This window comes from Canis lupus, chromosome 28, assembly GCF_048164855.1.
Source record: "Canis lupus baileyi chromosome 28, mCanLup2.hap1, whole genome shotgun sequence".
Classification (NCBI taxonomy): Eukaryota; Metazoa; Chordata; class Mammalia; order Carnivora; family Canidae; genus Canis; species Canis lupus.
Window position 1 is genome coordinate 41,291,237 of NC_132865.1, and position 4,396 is coordinate 41,295,632.

General features: G+C 45.3%; 1 long non-coding RNA gene across 1 annotated transcript; it reads right to left on the minus strand.

Moving 5' to 3' along the window:
* Window positions 1–645: 645 nt before the first annotated feature.
* Window positions 646–4,182, minus strand: LOC140620032 (uncharacterized). The gene is made up of 2 exons (XR_012019780.1): window positions 3,715–4,182; window positions 646–931 (listed from the first exon to the last, which is right to left on the minus strand). It is a non-coding gene; the product is annotated as an uncharacterized lncRNA (long non-coding RNA).
* Window positions 4,183–4,396: the final 214 nt, after the last annotated feature.

Genomic DNA, 4,396 nt, shown 5'->3' on the forward strand with positions numbered 1-4,396 from the left:
TCTGAATAAATTCTAACTATGATTTTTCCATGTACCTCAAAATTTGCTTGTCATTCCTCAGATTTTTCAAAGTGGATGTAGGTGCTATTCCTAAAAAAATGCTAAAGTCAACATTTATTGAATATCTACCTTGTGCCTGGACTGTGCTAAACTTTTTATAAGTTTTATAAATTATCTCAGCCCTTGGAACTATACCGTGGTGGAGGTTGGAGGTATTGACATTGCTTCCAGGTGATTCATGAAGAAACTGAGGCTTGTACAGGTTCATTAAGTGATCCAAAACCAAACAAAGACCATGTCAGGATCCAAAGCCATGTGCATCTGGCTCCAGAGCCAAATATTCAACTGCTAGGAGGAGGTGTGGAAGACAGGAAAGCAAAGCACAGGGCTTACATAACTGATAAAAGAATTGGCTGTGATGAGAAAGGCAAGTTGGCTACATTACTAAATCCCAAGCCATTTTTCCTGGAATGGTATTTAGACATCCATTTAAGGCAGTGTTAACAGTGGTCATTGTAACCTGAGTCTGATTCTAGCAACAGCTTTGAGTCCTTTCAGTAAAGAAAAGCATTTTGCAGAAGAGGAGACTTCTCTTATTGGGCCCTAAAATCAGAAAATAGACAGCAAGAATAAGCACTCCTTCTTAGCCATAATCTGGTTTATTTCACTTCAGATCTCCTGATAAGTCGGGTAGAAAGCCAATGAATGCCCCCGACAAACTAACAGTTTCACCAGGCAGAACCCAGGCCCTGAGTTTCCATGGAAGAAGACTCTGGCAACTCTCTGGGCAGACAGAAGTCACCACATCAATGAGGAATGCTCAAACTCAGCTTGTAGCCCAGAGACATCAGGTTGGAGAAGTCTCAGTATCCACGCTGGGTGTCTCTCAGAGATCTTGGTGTCAGGCTTTGGCAAGCTTGGGCATCCACCACTGTGGATAAGTCCATGACCATTCCCGGGCACGGAGAAAACACAGGAGGAGAGAAAACACAGAAGTCATGGGTGCTGCCAGGAGCATAAACCACTTTCATCAAACCTCTACAAATGACACTCCATAGCAGTCTGGAACTCCCCTACGAATGTGCAGTTCTCAGCCTGAGAAGCTGTTCCTGTAGGAATTTAAGTGTGCTCTCAGCTACTTCTAGTTTTTGTTTGTTTCTGTAAAGGAGGGATAAAAAGGGAAAGAAGGGTGCCTGGGTGGCTCAGTCAGTTAAATGTCTGACTCTTGATTTTTTTTTTAAAGCTTTTTTTAAAGATTTTTATTTATTTATTCATGGGAGACACACACACACACACACAGAGAGGCAGAGACACAGGCAGAGGGAGAAGCAGGCTCCATGCAGGGAGCCGGATGCGGGACTCAATCCCCGGCCTCCAGGATCAGGCCCTGGGCCAAAGGCAGCGCTAATCCACGGAGCCACCCGGGCTGCCCCCTAACTCTTGATTTTGGCTCAGGTCATAATTTCAGGGTCACAAGATCAAGCTTGGCATCAGGGTCTGTGCTAGGTGTAGAACCTGCTTAAATTCTCTCTTTCTCTCTCTCCCTTTCATGCTCCCCCTAAATCCCCCTTCCCACTCTCTATCTCTCTCTCACACAATTAAAAAAAAAGACAGAAAAGGAGTTAAAGCAGAGGCATTGTATGGCCTCTTTTCTTTAGTTCCTCATCCCATGAAACTCATTATTTCACTGCTAAACTAATGATGATCCAGCCAGAAAAAAGTCCTGGGGATGCATCAGAGGGAGCCCACAGCACCCTCGGGAGGCCACCCAGACCCAGCTCCTCCATCTGCTCTAAGGCATGTGCAGAGACAGCCCTGCCACTAACATTTATGGGATTTGCTCGGTCTGAATGGCCTGAGCAACACCACTGGAGTTAAATGGAGAAGCGAATTGGATATCTTTTGCAGTTTCAGCACCCTCAGGCAACACTGAAGCCAAAGATGCCCAAGCACCGTCCAGGAGCTAAAGGCCTTGCCTGGAACTCTATGCCAGAGCCACTAGCATTGAATTGTTCACAAAGAAGAAGGGATGGCTTTTCATCACTACTGGCTTAAGGTAGGTGAGATCTGAGTGGTGACAAGAGCGCCTAGTGCCCAGACTTCTTGTGCAGTACTGTTCCTGCTAACCCCATATTGCATTTAGTGTGGGGTTTCCTTCTGCAGCATATCAGTAGTACTTTGATGTCTGGGGTTGCATGAGTGTTTGGACAATAGTCAATCATTTTCCCCTTGACTGGTATCTTTCTGATGTTGGGTAACCCACATTGATATAGCCTCAGAATCTTCTCCACCCTAAGTGGAGCCAAGTCCAGAAAAGTATCCTTCTTAGAAGAAATGTGTGAGTGTTGTCCTAGCACGTAGGATGTCATCCCTTCTTGCTAAATATTTATTAATATTTATCCTTATAATCAAATAGTAATCTTCCCTACTGACAGAATAATTTTGAGCTGACCCAACAAATTCTCAGTAACTGTGTTAGTAAAAGAGAGAATGAGCCTGTTTTTCACCAATCCAGAAAGAAAAACATTGGAATATTGGATAGACTAAGATTTTGATTCAGTATTTTTTAAGAAGTTCTAATGTTGATAATATTTTAGGTGTCTGAAAAGAGAAACTGGTATACTGGTAGAGAAATACTTCTCTTCTCCAGAAATGATCAACAAAAAACTGGCTTACTTTGCTATGGAGAAAATCAATCCGTTAATTCCGTTGGTCTCCCTCACCTTCCATTTAGTGAAGAATATAGAGTCTGTAACACCCCAGCCAGGATAGGGACCAGAAACACACAGAGAGAGTTATGGATCCAGCCTCAAGGTGCTCAAGCTAGAGGGGGAGCTGGCAAAATAACTCTTAGATTTCCTTCCATTTAAAATTCCATGGTTTGGCAATTAATGATGCTGATAAGAAACATGGCTGTCTCACTACCTGACATTCCTCCAGCAGTAACATCAGGTTACTGTGCCACATTTCTTTCTGTCCCTCCTTTAGCCTGAATCTGTTGTGAGTTTTCCAGTAAAAGGTAACTGAGGTCCCCAAGGGAATATCTAGTTATAACCAGGATTGCCTGCCCCCTTAAATCTCTGTAAGACTGATTGGTGTCTAACCCTGTGTTTTGTGCATGGCTGATCACCTCAGTAGGATTTTAGAGAATCCCTCCCCAGACACTGGTTACTTATATTCTCCTGCCCTCTGGCTCCAGTAGTTGTGAACTATTTAGTTACCACCTTACTGTGGGGCTCTGTCTTTTTCTTAACTAGTGCCTGTCAGACAAAAACCAACGATCTGGATATCCAGATGAGGAGAGGAAGTCATATTGCATGACGGTCAACACTGTGAAGCTCTGCTTTGGAAAGTCCTTTCTTAAAAAAGACTATTTATCTGGAGACAGAGAGCCAGAGAGAGAGCAGGATGGCGGGGGTGGGTGGACAAAGGGAAAAGCAGACTCCCCGCTGAGCAAGGAGTCAGACCCAGGGCTCCAGGATCATCATCAGAGCCAAAGGCAGACACTTAACCTACTGAGCCACTTAGGCACGCTTGCCTTGGAGAGTACTGTCCACCAAGTATACCCTGGTCACCGTCCCATGCATTCATCAACCCTTCTCCGTTTGCCTCTGGCAAATCTTTCTCATGCCCAGGAGTGAAAAGCAGTTTGGTTATCTCCTGCCACCTTTGCTCAACAACTATTCTTTCATCAAATATTTAGTGAGTACTTACTCTGGGAGGGCCCTGCTTCGTGTTCTGAGGTTCCAGCTGGAACCGTGTGCTCACCCCTCGTGGCGCTTTGTCTTCCAGTAGTGGGGGACGAGCAGCAAGCAAGCAGACAGTATATCAGATAGCCATAAAGGCAGAACAGGGAAGTGAAACAGGAGGCTCCTATGGGTTGCCAGGACTGAGGGTGCTATTTTGTTTCCGGTGATCCTGGAAGGCTGTGCTGATAAGAGATCTGAGCAGAGACCAATTTTCTCCATAGCAAAGGAAGCCAGCTTTTTGTCCTTTATGGAAGGAATAGCATGTGTAAAACACTGGGACAGGAATAGCGGCGAGAGGAGACGACAGTGTGGTTGGGCAGAAGAAAGGAAGAATGTGATAGGAGATGAGGTCAAAAAGGCCAGGTCATGCAAATTGTACAGGTCAGGCGAAGACTTCAGCCGTGCTCAGTGTTGACAGCTGGCCACTCCAAGTGACTTAATCTAATTTCTGCTTTAAGAGCCTACTCTGGATACGTGCAGAAAAGAGCCCAAGGGAGCTATGGAGGAGGTGGAGACCAGGCCGGCAGCCTCCCAGGGCCCAGTGAGAGACAAGGATGGCTTAGTGAGAAGGCACTGGTTTCTGGATGTATCTTGAATATGTGACCAACTGGATGTGTGGCGTGAGAGGAAGAGATGAGTCAAACATG